We start from the raw sequence: 15,669 nt of genomic DNA, 5'->3' as shown, positions 1-15,669 counted from the left end.
GCTTCTGATTGCTCACCCAATCAGCATGGAATTCAGATTAAGCGCTTATTATTGTTATTATTTGTTTCATGCGAGTAACTACAGAAGATATAAATTACTATCCGTATATGTTCTTTCTTAAAATGGTAGTTTGTGACTAGAGATGCAAGTTCTGTCAAATGGTTCACTGACCAACTTAAGTCAGTAATAAGCCTAAATCAGTCATGACCCATATATCAATTATATCAATTACAAAATTAACAATTCTGATTCTGAAATCTGATTGGGTGAGCCATGTTTCATAGCCGTTGTAAAATATTTGACATATGCACACTCATGAGCACACACAACAAGTGAATTCTATATTAATGCACTGAGATATTAAAAAAAAGTGTTCTTGTATGGACTATAGAATATAGTACTGATAGGTGGGCCCAAACATAAGCATGTATGAAGTAAACAGCCCAAAACTTTAAGAAACACACCCTACATAAGAACCCACATTTGTTTAAAGTGAGGGGCTAAACTTTGATATAACAAGCTCATGATTATATGACCAAAAACTAAAAAATGTGGGTTAATACAGAGATACACTGTGCATAACAATTAGCCTCTTCCCTCTAATCAAACTCTGACGTTATGAAAAAAGCTGGTTGGGTTGGTTTCCCTGCATGTGAAGAAACAATATGGCATCAAATATGAAGAACATTTAAAGATTAAAGATTTAAAGTCAATTTTCAATAATACTGACATTCTTTATATATATATATATAAGATATATCCACGAATATTCACATCCATTGTGTCTCCATTGCTCTTTAGATATCTTCATAATAATGAAATTTACATTTATTTTCAGATAAACTTAGAAACCAACACACTTCCTGGGTGTGTTTATATTTGTAGTTTGGTCCCCTTGGTCCAGACAAAGGCAGAAAAACACATTGCTGCACTTTAGTTCTGGTTCACTTAGTGTTCACACTGACTGAAAGTTTGACATTGAAAAGATGCAAATGAAAGTCTTATGGACAAAAATGTCACTACTTTTAGGCAGATTTTGTGATATATTTGTTGACAATAACTGGGAGGATATCCATTTATTAAAAATAAAATTAAGCTTTCATGTACATCTTGGTTTATCTATTTCTTGTGATATCCTAGAGCATAGGGGCCCAAACTTTTTTTATTTTTTGTATGTGCAAAGTGCAATGTTGCAAAGACAAAAAACATATATGAATGAAGAAGGTAGGTAGGTTTCAAATAGAGTTTTTTAAATGTATTCTACAATATGATATTACTAAAATACTTACATTTTGAAAAGAGAAAAAAAGAATATAATGTGTATTACATATAATAAGTTATACTAGTATACAAATGTTTGTTCTCTCAGTAAGTGGGGACATGGAGTTGGAGTATCTTTCTTAGGTCAAAGCAATCATCCTCAAGGGTTTTAATAGAGCCAAATCTGCAGAGTGTGAACATGCCCTTACTGCCCTTACATGACTACCTGCTTTGGAGTAGCAGTGAGTACAGCAGTTCATCCAGTATAGCCAGTCGAAATTCTTCGTCAGGTAGGAGTTTTGTCATAACCGTTATAATAGTATGCCACAAAAAGTGATGTACAAGCAGTGCAAACCATGCTCAGTCTTTTTAGCTGAGTGGCTGAGTAAAGGATCTTTCAGGCATGCTTCAAATGAAAATAAAAACACAGCAGTCTCTCCATCAGACTAGTCCCTTGCATATGATATAGTCCAGTTTTGTTTTCAAGGCAACAGACATAAAGTAACTGCTGGTCTTCTGGGGTTAGCCTTAGCTTAACACGAACATCAGAGCGATTGCTGCGCTTCCTATCGTAATGCTTGAGGAGCCGCTTGACTCGGTCAGTTGCGTCAGACGAGGCTGTGATGATAAGCCGTGGACCAGCTGGTACTGAAGCGTGAAGCATGAATCCAGCAGTGTCTGACAGTTGAATGCCAAGTGTGTGGGACGCATATACGAGATAAATGCCTTGAGAAATTGGACGAAGCTGAAGTTGGCTTCTTATTTGAATTTCCCGTTCCACCTTAAATAGTGTGCAGTTACATTCAGGCATCTGTACAGTTGCTGGAATGTAACAGCTGCTCCATTTAAGGTAAAATGGAAATTTTGAACTAAAAAAGCTGCTGACTAAGAAAGCAGTTTCAGCAATGCAAAAATTCAGATGTGAAACAACATTTAGTACCATTGCTGGGTTAGAAAGCAACATTGACAGTGGCAGATCTAAACATTGTTCAGTTCCCTTTTTGCTATTCTGCAATGAAAACATTTCAGATTTACTTTGGTTGTTCTTATTAAAAAGGGAAGGGACACCCCAGAATAATTATACTACTGTTAACCTACAAAAATGGGTTAACTTAAGCATCTAAAATGGGTTTATTTGTGTGTGTGTGTTTATTTATTTTTTATTTTTTTGGTTATACCACCCACAGCTTCCAAGTCTCTGCAACTGCTACATGTAATGTCTTCCCTTATCCACAAGAGTGCACAGCTGCTTCAGAAATCAAACTGACTGCAAAGACTCAACAAGCTCCATATCAGTTCCACGCATACCACTCTAACAGTGCGTAAGATATTTTCTTTTTACTTCTTGTTTACAGCACTGAAGAGTCTAATGACTCTGTTCATTGCCTTTGAGCCAGGCATTCCTGCTGAGGTTATTCCTGGCTATTATAGCACCCCAAACTCTTCTATTCTTTCCCCACTAATGCTGATGAGAGACATCTAATAGGCCCTTTGTGAATTAAAAAAAATAAAATAAAATGCATACTAAGCAATAAATGCAGTGATGGACAACTACAGAGAGCAAAACTGAACCCAAAGTTACAAAACTGTTGCATTCTCAAGAGAGATGATTCACCTTAATCTATAATGGAAAGGAGGAAGTACCTTAATGGAGGATGAATCATAATTACAAAACCAATGTCAGACAAATAAATAATTGAATAAAAGCTTTAATTGAATAAATAATTGAATAAAAACAAATTTCTGAACTACAGTAATACTATGCTTCTCTATGGTGTCTTCATTCAAACCAATTTGACAGTAGCATTTCAAACAAATACCACAGCTTTTGTGTTCTTAAAATGATTAAAATCTCCCATGCCCTGGAAGCGACAGCTAATTACAGTTATCCTGTTGTTTCTCCCTTGATGATACTTAATAGTTGTCAGGACAACATATCTCGGTCATATTTCCGTGGAAAGTTTTCTTGAGGGAATGGTGGATCTGAAAGGATAAGCAGTTTGAGAATTATGTACAGTCATGCCTTACACATAATTCTCCATTAAGATCTATGCTCATTATGTGGTCTGTGGGTGTGCAAGTGTCGTAGCTCATTACACGGTGGTGCAGAAGGCAGCCCCGGGAGAGAGTCTACATGCACTCAGTATCCACATTCTGTTCATTAGCACCAAACTGCCCCTTATTCTCATCAGTCTATTTCAAATATACTGGATAGTTGAACGGCACTATTCAGTTGCATTTGCTGATCATAATAGTTAAAGGCCTTCTTTGAATAAGGTGCTGTCTATTCTATCAAGTTGTGTGGACAAAATTGGGCCAAACCCCTTCACTTTTTTTAGTGGTTTATGGAGTTACAGACTTACATGAGTCTTAGCAACATCTTTACTGGCCTTAAAGGGGAAATACACCCATTTTCCAAAAATTCATCCAGAGTGGTTTGATTATTGGGAAACTTACCACCTCAGTTTTCTTACAGTGGCTGTAACAGGAACCTGGGTGTCACACTGTCTTCAACACAAATAGGGACATGTAATTTACTATTCAAAACAAGTAGTGAACCTGTACGTATCTTCAGAGTTTTATATGTAAAGTCGATTATGGTAAAATAGTTGAAAATCGGAAATAAATACATTTTGTTAAGGAACTACTTTGCTTTACAACACCCAGCATGAATGGATTTAAAGAAATACAACCCTGATAACAAAAAAATTGGGATGCTGCGTAAAATGTAAATAAATGTAAACATGATCTTCGGGCCTCAGGCAGCACCGCACTAAAAACAGGCATGATTCTGTACTGGAAAGCATTGCATGGGCTCAGAAACACTTCCAGGAATCATTGTCTGTGAACACAGTTCGCCGTGCAATCCACAAATTCAAGTTAAACTGTATCACGCAAAGGAGAAGCCATATGTCAACATGATCCAGAAACGCCACCGTCTTCTCTGGGCCAAAGCTCATTTAAAATAGACTGAGGCAGAAGAGGAAAACTGTTCTGTGGTCAGATGAATCAAAATTTAAAATTCTTTTTGGAAACCACAGACGCTGTGTCCTGCCGACTCAAGAGGAGAGGGACCACATCCAGCTTGTTATCAGTACACAGTTCAAAAGCCTGCATCTCTGATGGCACGGGGTTGCATTAGTGCCTATAGCATGGGCTGCTTACACATCTGAAAAGGCACTATCAATGCTGAACAGTATATAACGGTTTTAGAACAACATATGCTGCTTCCATCACAACAGCATGGCTTTGCAGAAAAAGAGTCTGGGTGCTGAACTGTCAAAACTATCATAAAACAATGTCTCTGGCATAAGGCAGTGTATCCATAACTATTTAATAAAATAACTTTCTGTAAGGGAAAATGTACAATTTAACCATTACATCACTGAAAACTTTTGGAAAAAATGGTGGAATTCCCCTTTAACTGACTACGCCATTGTTTTTTCAAGCTCTATCTGTAGCCTATGATTGATTTACCATGGGCAGTAACTTAGCAGAGTTTCACAGTACTAAGAAAAGAATAGAAAACCCGATCACTCAACATGTTTATTAGAAGCCATTGGGCAGTTGGTGAATTTACGTCAGTAAACGTTTATGTGAAACACACATTTTTATAGAACACTTAACACATTATGCTGTAAATCTATATAATTCATGTTTTCAAAGATAGGACTAGTTTTTCCAATGGGTTTTTAAATTCCTAGAATCTGTGGTGATACATTACTACTGTAGTGATGTGGGTGGGGTATTTACAGGTTTGATCATGAGTTGATATGATAAAACTCAATATAAAAAATGTTGATGGGGGGGGTTGCATCACCATCCTCCCTTAAATCAAATTGATACTCAATCAGAAAAAATAAAACAGAGTTCATAAGAGAAACAAATATCTCTTCCTTTGTATCTTTTATCTCTTCCCTGACTCAGAGGAGCAATAATTACAAACATAACATTAATATGCTCATCATTTCTAGCATTTAAGCTTTTAGTTTTAATAAGCTGGCTTATTGATTGTGCAATGTTCAGATGTGGATAACTGTAGTTTAAGCTGTGTTCACATGCTTCCAATCCTTAAGTCCAAATAATGGTCCTCACCACATGTATCTCCAAAATACTGAAGAGATCACTGCTAAGACAGGATTTAAACTCACTCAGGAACTCAAACTTCACAGAAACTCATGAGAAGTGCCTTGATTCAGCAATGTAGCTGAGGGTTTGAGAGGGTGTTTGTGGCTCAGGATGCTTAGCAATATGCCTCACAGATATGGCTGCTGATTAAACTGATATACTGATGTCATATTTTAGTGAGTGTGTTTTCATATGTGTTTCAGTTTATTTATTCATCAGAATTTAGTTGTAAACTTGAGCAGTCATTTTGGGGGGGCAATCATGCCATCACTACTAGCTGTGAGTTGCATGCAACATAATTTTCCCACAAAAAGTTCCCATGACGCAGTTAAAAAACAATTAAAGCTGTACAAAACACATTAAATTAGCAACTCGTATTTTTTAAATTTTTTTTTGTTTTACTCTATAGGTCATCTGCAACTTTTATTTAAATTTTCACATTTAACAAACAAAGAGGAATAAATGGTGGCACAAGCGGCCGTTTAAACAGCTGTTACCATAAGCTGGCTAGTTAGCTTAGAGCTTTTTTTGTCTATTAATCTTGTGAAATCAATTTTTCAACATCACATCACATCATACACTATCAGCATTTTGATCGGCTGTTTCATGAAACTTCATTCTCGAAGTTGACAGTTGGCTACAATGACCCAATGGCTATTATTATGTATTTTATTAGGCATTTTTTTAATGTTAGTCTACCTGCTCAATTTGAATTTTTATCCATGATAAATTACATTCATGATCAACAGACTTGTCCTCCATCTGACATTGTTGACAAGCATACAATTGCCCCCCCACTCTGTCTTCACAAGACACTGAATTGGTTTAAAAATCTCCACTGGTTCCCAACCACATTTATCCCAAAATTTCTCATGGTTGTCCCCAGATGTTCTCGTTACCAGAACACATTTGGCCCTGCAAGACTAAGGAAGACACAGAGCTATCAATGTAGTCTAATACATACAGAAATAATATATGCCCTCAGCACCAAGCTAAAGCATAATGGCATCTTAGTATGGTCAAATTATTAGCACATGAGTATTTCCAATAAACCTGGAATGGTCAAATTATTAGCACATTTCTGCACTCCCATGCTTTCTGCAGACTACATGTTTGTAGCAGAGCAGTTTAAAAAGAGTGCAAGACAAAAGTCCAGCACAAAGTGCTTCAAGGACAAACTGCCTCTACAGTTTTTCTTTGATAATTCTTTAGTATAACAAAGCTGGATCTCAGGCATTCACATGGGGCTTCAGATGAAAGGTCTTCATTCATCAGGGTTCAGACATAAAAACCACATGTTGCGGGCAGAAAGCTTTCATAAAGATGACCTGTACTACAACAGACATTCAAGTGTAAGTAGATGTGGTCTGTCAATATCACATGATTTACACAGCTGACTTTTTTGATTAAAGTATTCATTGGGATTCATTGTCACCAAACAAAAAAATAAATAAAATAGTAATTTTAACCCTTAAATGGCCAGGGCCCACCAGAAGGCCCGAAGTTTTATTACACACTTCTATAACCTAAAAATAGTTCAGTCAGTTTGACTGAAGTCCCTATGCTTACTGAATAATAGGCCTGGGATTTTAAGGGGTTAAAAAGCAATTTGAAAGTCAGCTTGCTCCATTACAGTTACAAGTCCAAGACATACCATGGTCTTCATTAGCTAATCAATTTGGAGTGTAGATCTCTACAAGAGTCGCTAAGCTATTGCCTCTTCTATTTTAACAGATTCTATAGCTGGATTTCAGGTTACAGTCTTGGATGGCCAGAGTCCAGCACAATTTGGTTATTTTCTCGCTTCTACACATCAAATAAACATGCCAGTTAACTAATGAGTTAGTGAATAATTCAGATTTAAAGTTCTGATGGCATTCTTGTGTTCCAATACCTTTAGGTTTTTGTTTTGTTCTTTATAGGCAATGTAGGTATTACATCAGACCATCAACCATACTTTGTATCAGGGATGCACAATGATACTGGAAACATATTGGTATCATATTGTGTATTTGCTTTTAAAAAATAATAAACATTGACATGGGACAGACATTTAGATTTGTCTGATATTTCAAATGTATCTGAGAATAGTGGAATGTTCAGGCGATGCATGAGTTTCTGCATTTGTAACCCTATAGAACTAAATGTTACATTTCACTTTTTTGCTAATCAAAGTTAATGTAGTCCCAACTGCAACATTTTATAAATGTTTACGTGTTGGCACTGGTCTCTGTATTGGCAGACATGTAGTCCACAATTCCATTGCCTATGTATCCCTATTCCATCTACTATTTCATGCAGTTTGTTAATAGACTGAGCATCTACATAAGAACAGGTAACATGAACTCTTGACGTGATGCTTCTGGAAATAAGTCGTCACTGTATCTATCCATTGTTTGTCCAGTGATACTGTAATGTTGTGGCAACAGAAAGTAAAAGATCACACTGCGTCACTGGAAGAAGATCCAAAATTTGTAGAGGAACTATCTGTCAGAGCAAAACAGGCTGCCTCAAAAAGGAAAGGTATTATGGTGAATCTCTCTTTGATGCCGCAAATCCCTGTACAAAACATCTACCCTCCCTCCTGTTTCCTGGAAGCCTGGCAAGGAACTCCCACAAATTACAGTCAATATTTAGAAGCACAGATAAGACTAGATGCGGAGGTTTCCCTGAGCAAAGTGTACGGAATGTCTCTTTTCATTTTATTTTCATTCCCCATACATGGAGTATGTGGGTGTAGAGATGGGTATTTTCTTCGGACCCTCATATTATTCTCGCAGGGATCTTCTCAGAGTCCCACGCTTTCGATGGTGACCTTACAGAACATTATAGATACCAACTGACTGCACTAAATGCCATAGTCAAGGCTATTGTTACATCTCAGTACTTGAACTAATTATAGAGGGAGTAAATACTTGTCTTGGGTGTAACCCTGAATTAAAGTAGATAGTAGGAAGCGGTTAAACACTGTGATCGATGGGCTAATAGAAGCAAGAGAGTCGTGATAGGGGAGCACAGTGTTGCGTAACAGGTGCTGCTGTTTTATGTAGAGTGTCACATGTGCAGCTGGATTAGACTAGGCCCTTCTTGCTGTGAGGCGACAGCGCTACCCACCGTGCTGCCATGGTGCCAGTCCAGAAACAATGAAAATGTATTCCCCAGATAAACATGTTGGCACATCATCCACTAAGGAGAGAAGACCACCTATAGAAGACAAGAAATTGTACCTGTTAGCTCTAGTGTTAGTTCCATTGTCTTATCTGAAGAACCTGCCTCTGTTTTCTGATATAACACAAATACCTACAGATTTCCCATGGCTATTACAGAATAATAACATAATTTTAAATGCACTGCATCAAGTGTACTGAATGAAATTGTCACTATATTGGCAGATAACTTTGCCTGATTCAAGCATACCTTAAAACAAGCATAACATCTGCCAATATAATTAGTAAATTTCACTTCATAAAATGACTTAAAACAAGCAAAAAATGTCTACAAGATAAACTAAACTTAATATTCTTACTACAATGTCAAATTGTGATGACTTGTGGATTTTTACTCAAAATATTTTCACGAAATATCTTAACATGACCTATTTCGATTTGAACTCAAAAGATAAACTGGTTAAACAATACCAAAATAACAATGTGCTATGTTTTCTGCTGTATTTACAATCATAACCCCCCAGATTAAACACTGATTCTTGCAGCCAATCAGGTCACAATTCCAGGTGAATTAATGGATGAACTTGATTTGTTTCTGAGTATTTGGGCAGGAGCAGACATAGTGGTACTGCAGAAATAACCTAATTATCAGGCTGTGTTTGAAAAGCATAGAACTGATTGTACAACTGCTTCACAGTAATGACAAAAATCATCTCAGCCCAAGCTCAAGATGCAAGGGCAAGCACCCCTTAATTTGATCTTGCTTTCTGCCCTTGATTACTGAATCATCTGAATTGCAAAACGGTGTATACACGCCTATAGAAGCAAAAATAGCTCATTTAAAGTGTAACCGCAAGGTGACGGGATGCGATCGAATAATAATTTACTTCATTTATTGGCATAAAGTGGATGCTTATTTTCCTTACACTTCAAATTCAATACATTGTTCTCTTAATAAACGACTGTACACATTCATTACAAATCAAGGCCTTGCAAGGGATAAATCACCTTTGAAGCTGATTGAAGTGAGGGGCTGTTATGTCTGATCAGATAACCCAGTAGGCCTTCATCTGTCTGAGTGCTACTCTACTTACACTCTCTGTTGGAAAACACTGCTGCACCGGGTATATCTCTACTGCGCTCCCGCCTACAGGGCGCTTTGCAGATATTTCCAATGCGACTAAGCAGCAGGAGATTTAACTCAAGCCTATGTTTGTACCTAGGGTTAAAGGATTGTATAAGGCCATTAAATAATGAGAAGTGCATCATTCCACATTTGAGCCAGGCTGCCATCAATTCCAGTTTAATTAAGTGGTCAGACAAGTGAACCAGTTATTTTATTTTCTTTCTCTCTCTCTCTCTCTCTCTCTCTCTCTCTCTCTCTCTCATGCATTCTTTTAGGCCACATTCACATGTGGATATTTTTGAAAATATACTTTTGGACCTGTCCTCACAAAAACAGCACTCCAGGTCACTGAAATTACAGCTGCTGGAAAGCACTCTCCAGGCTAGAGATGTCACTCATGCTCATAGTTCTCCTCAAGGCATTTCACATCAAATTTTATTGCTTATTACCAACTCCTGGGCTTGCAAGTTCAGGTTTTTGGCTAATTTTTGGGTTCTCTCTTGCATAGAGAGATTATGCAATGCATCTGTTAAAACAGAATTCAATATTTGATTATTCGGTGAAATCAAAATTTATTTAAAAAATGCCCATTCGGATGCAGAAAACGTGTATTCAAATGTTTAAAGCTACCTCTGCCGCAGTTCCTAGTTTGTTCCAGACCAATTAGTTAGTAACATCAAACACATAACAACTATCAAACGGCGGGAAGAACATGCCTTTGCTGATAAACAAACAAACAAAAAAAGTCCTTGCGATTTCAATGCAGCCATTATTCTGTTTAGCTGATAATGACAGCAGGATATCACCAGCATGGGGTTTTATGGAAAAGTCCTCCACACAGATTTTTTTCAACCAACTTGTGAGTCAAGACCCTTAGTTCAGAAGCACAATTTTGGGTTTGCTTGACAATTTATGCTCAGGGTTCCCTGGTGGATTTAGAAGACATAACATTCACTTGGAAATCTGGTTTTCACTGCAGTTATGTATCTTCTTTAATTATCCCCTTTGCAAAACATAATTTTTTAAATATTGTATTTAAAATTGAAACACATTTGAATATTTGACAAACAAAAAAGGGGATTTGATTTCTGATCCCATCTGACAGCCTTTTATTATGCAATATGGACAGTTCAATATTCAGATGTGTGTGGATAAGGTTGTACGCCAAATGTGGTGAAGATGAAACAAACCCTGTGTCTCAATTCACTACTATATGTAATACATTGGTACTTTCACTATATATCTTATACTATGTCACCTTCAATACAAACTCCTGCAGTTTATTTACTACATCTATCTTACATGCTGCCCCCCTTACCTTGCACTAATGCATCTGATCAGCTTATCAGTTATGTGATATTTATGTACTTGCGCGCATATATATATATATATATATATATATATATACACACACACACACACACACACACACATATACATACATACATACATATATATATATATATATATATATATATATATATATATATATATATATATACACACACACACACACACACACACATACATACATGTATAGTTTAACACCATTCATTAGTCAATAGATGTGTTTGTAAAACCACTGTATAACATTAGAATGAATTCAAACAAACATTAATGCATTACAAAAAAACTTTCAAAGAAATAGGTGATATCTTGTGAGAACAGAGAACAGCAGAGATTTCATTCCCAGCCATCACCTAGATTTTTTAAATTACATCACCAGCACACCTGATACTCAGCCATCATCCAGATTTGTTGAATTACATCACAAGCACACCTGATTTAATTTAATCAGGCTTTGATTACAAAGCAGGTACTGGACGGTAACAATTAATACTGGGCTTTCATACGAAGAGCTTTGAAAACTGTTAAGCAAATGCACTGACAAACATGAAACCACTTCTTATTGTATTAATATTATTTGTGCATATTCTACTGTTTTTTCTGAGCAAATAAATGCTTACTGCCTAGTTAAACAGCTTCTGAAATATAATTTTCTCAAGTGCCAAAGACTTTTTGCATAGTATTGTATATATAAAAGATATATATACACTGCTCAAAAAAATAAAGGGAACACTTAAACAACACAATATAACTCCAAGTAAATCAAACTTCTGTGAAATCAAACTGTCCACTTAGGAAGCAACACTGATTGACAATCAATTTCACATGCTGTTGTGCAAATGGAATAGACAACAGGTGGAAATCATTGGCGATTAGCAAGACACACTCAATAAAGGAGTGGTTCTGCAGGTGGGGACCACAGACCACTTCTCAGTACCTATGCTTTCTGGCTGATGTTTTGGTCACTTTTGAATGTTGGTGGTGCTTTCACACTCGTGGTAGCATGAGACGGACTCTACAACCCACACAAGTGGCTCAGGTAGTGCAGCTCATCCAGGATGGCACATCAATGCGAGCTGTGGCAAGAAGGTTTGCTGTGTCTGTCAGCGTAGTGTCCAGAGCCTGGAGGCGCTACCAGGAGACAGGCCAGTACACCAGGAGACGTGGAGGAGGCCGTAGGAGGGCAACAACCCAGCAGCAGGACCGCTACCTCCACCTTTGTGCAAGGAGGAACAGGAGGAGCACTGCCAGAGCCCTGCAAAATGATCTCCAGCAGGCCACAAATGTGCATGTGTCTGCACAAACGGTTAGAAACCGACTCCATGAGGATGGTATGAGGGCCCGACATCCACAGATGGGGGTTGTGCTCACAGCCCAACACCGTGCAGGACGCTTGGCATTTGCCAGAGAACACCAGGATTGGCAAATTCGCCACTGGCGTCCTGTGCTCTTCACAGATGAAAGCAGGTTCACACTGAGCACATGTGACCGACGTGACAGAGTCTGGAGACGCCGTGGAGAGCGAACTGCTGCCTGCAACATCCTTCAGCATGACCGGTTTGGCAGTGGGTCGGTAATGGTGTGGGGTGGCATTTCTTTGGAGGGCCGCACAGCCCTCCATGTGCTCGCCAGAGGTAGCCTGACTGCCATTAGGTACCGAGATGAGATCCTCAGACCCCTTGTGAGACCATATGCTGGTGCAGTTGGCCCTGGGTTCCTCCTAATGCAGGACAATGCTAGACCACATGTGGCTGGAGTGTGTCAGCAGTTCCTGCAAGATGAAGGCATTGAAGCTATGGACTGGCCCGCCCATTCCCCAGGCCTGAATCTGATTGAGCACATCTGGGACATCATGTCTCGCTCCATCCACCAACGTCACGTTGCACCACAGACTGTCCAGGAGTTGGCGGATGCTTTAGTCCAGGTCTGGGAGGAGATCCCTCAGGAGACCATCCGCCACCTCATCAGGAGCATGCCCAGGCGCTGTAGGGAGGTCATACAGGCACGTGGAGGCCACACACAATACTGAGCCTCATTTTGACTTGTTTTAAGGACATTACATCAAAGTTGGATCAGCCTGTAGTGTGTTTTGCCACTTTAATTTTGTGTGTGACTCCAAATCCAGGCCTCCATTGGTTAATAAATTTGATTTCCATTGATGATTTTTGTGTGATTTTGTTGTCAGCACATTCAACTTTGTACAGAACAAAGTATTCAATGAGAATATTTCATTCATTCAGATCTAGGATATGTTATTTGAGTGTTCCCTTTATTTTTTTGAGCAGTGTATATATATATATATATATATATATTATATATATAAACATATAAAATGTATATTCATTTTTTGGCAGTTCTAGTAGTTCTAGTATTTGGATATTAACATTACATCCTGTTTTATTTTCCAGTGTGAACAAACTACTGGCACAAGTGCCACAGACACAGTGACAGATGTGAGTTTTCCTACTCTGTTCCTATCTGGTGTCGACCAGAGGAGGATGGGTTCCCCTTTTGAATCTTGGTTCCTATCAAGGTTTCTTCCTCTTGCTCTTAGGTAGTTTTTCCTTGCCACTGGCGCTATTGGCTTCCTCATGGGGGCTTGGACCCGGATTTTTCTGTAAAACTGCTTTGTGACAACACCTGTTGTAAAAAGTGCTATATAAATAAACTTTGACTTAACTTGACTCTGGATTCGACTCATGAAGACCCTTCTAATTAGCTGATTTGTGATCAGGTGTATTAAATGAGGTAGAATGCTAAACTCTGCAGTACTATGACCCTCCAAGGCATCCGTCAGACACCCTTATTTTACACTTATCGAGTCAGCCCACATGACTTATTCTGCCAACGTCCAACATAACATCCCTGGCACAAAAAATGTGCACTAAGTCAGAACCCTGCATATCTTCCCACACAGAGATGGTTGCCACGTGAGCCATAAATCTTGCGCCAGAGCAGCAGTGGAATGGCACGTGTGACCCTGAGCAGAGAGAGAGAAAGCGAGCTTATTACACCTTAACGTGTGACTCGTGTTTGAGATGCTTCGGAAACACGCAAACCGGGGTTATTCAGCAACTGAGGAATTCTCTCTGGCCATTAGTCACTCTCTAAGGACGCAGCACAGTCAGGAGTGAAAAGCTGAGGCTGGTGCACACACGCAGGGTCATTCAAACACTGGCCTTGGGAAGCCACGGTGGCAGCCATCTCGCATCACTTGTTTTGTGTAGAAACACCTCACTCTGTCATTCACAGAAGTCAAGTAACCATAAAGACGTAGGATGCTCGGACGCCAGTGTTCTAAAGTACCAGCTGCTTACGTCAATTTTCAGGAAGGTAATGCTGAGCCATTCAAAAGGGCAATGTCAGAAGAACAACACCGCACTATGATACAGCACAGGGTGCTAACTGGGTAGGCATGTGCAGCACACCCTGAAAATGACACCAAAGAATTTGACGCTAACAGCATTTCTCTCACTCTGCTACATCCAGCAAGGAAAAATCAATGTCTAAAATATCACTGCTCCCACGCTGCGGCTCATACACATTTCAGAGCCAAGCAGCCGTTCTGTTGCTAGGCGATTAAACAAGCTCTCAGTCCAAAGGCCTGCATCAAGTCAGATTAGCTGACAAGCTAACGTGCCTGTTATCGACTCTTACAGTAAGTTGCTGTTGGAAGTGATTAGTGTGCTTGCACAAGACTTCAAAGCTCTAATGTTTGCAGAGGATCATTTGTACTTTTATGTTTAACTTTTTTTTTTTGAAACTGAAGATTTCAGTTACGTGATCTTTTTCCTGCAGGACCATCTTCTGCTGTGTTAGTGTTGAATAATTAAAAGATACAAACAGCTATATTATATAGCTATATTATATATATATATATATATATATATAAAAAACATCTTTTTTATCCTTATATAGTTCCCCATAGTTACTAATTGAAAATCTTTAACAGCACAGTAGATAACTACTTTCTATGCAACAGAAACTATGATTCTTATTTTGTTTCAGACTCTGTGCGCTACTTTACCTTTCACTGTAAATCACTATGTAGAAGAACATCTGCTAAATTATACAATACTGTGTGTTGGTGAAAGTCTCAATGCCATTAAAAGTAGTTTTAATAAATAATCTAAAAACTGGTGCCATTAACTAGGTATTTCTGCCAGTAAACTGTGTGTATATGCCGCAGGGTTATGTGTTATGCGCCAATTGTGTTAAGATGCATTGTTTAAGATTTGTTTAGACAGCATTTGCATAGACAACATTAGTGATATTACTTGCCAAACACTGAAGAAATAAAACACTGTTATATGGGTTAGCTTAGGAATTTAATAAAAAAATCACATTCAAATCACATTCAACTATAGTCTGTATGACATGCTCATTCTCCCAGTCAGGAAAATAGCAGCACAGTTATACAGTGATGTCACAATATCACAGACAAATGGGGTGACTTGCTGAATTAATATAAACAAAAATTACTTACAATAAGGGAATCCATTTACCACTGACTAGAAACTCTAATCTTGTATTAACAATGACTGGACACTTATGCGATTTACCTGTTAGGTCCACCATATAGGTGTTCATCTGCACACTGTAGCCCATTAGGTGCACAATGTGTCAGCCTCTAACCCAGGG

The sequence above is a fragment of the Colossoma macropomum genome, unplaced genomic scaffold, assembly GCF_904425465.1.
Source record: "Colossoma macropomum unplaced genomic scaffold, Colossoma_macropomum, whole genome shotgun sequence".
NCBI lineage: Eukaryota > Metazoa > Chordata > Actinopteri > Characiformes > Serrasalmidae > Colossoma > Colossoma macropomum.
The sequence above is the reverse complement of the archived record's forward strand: the minus strand, read 5'-3'. Positions refer to the sequence as shown.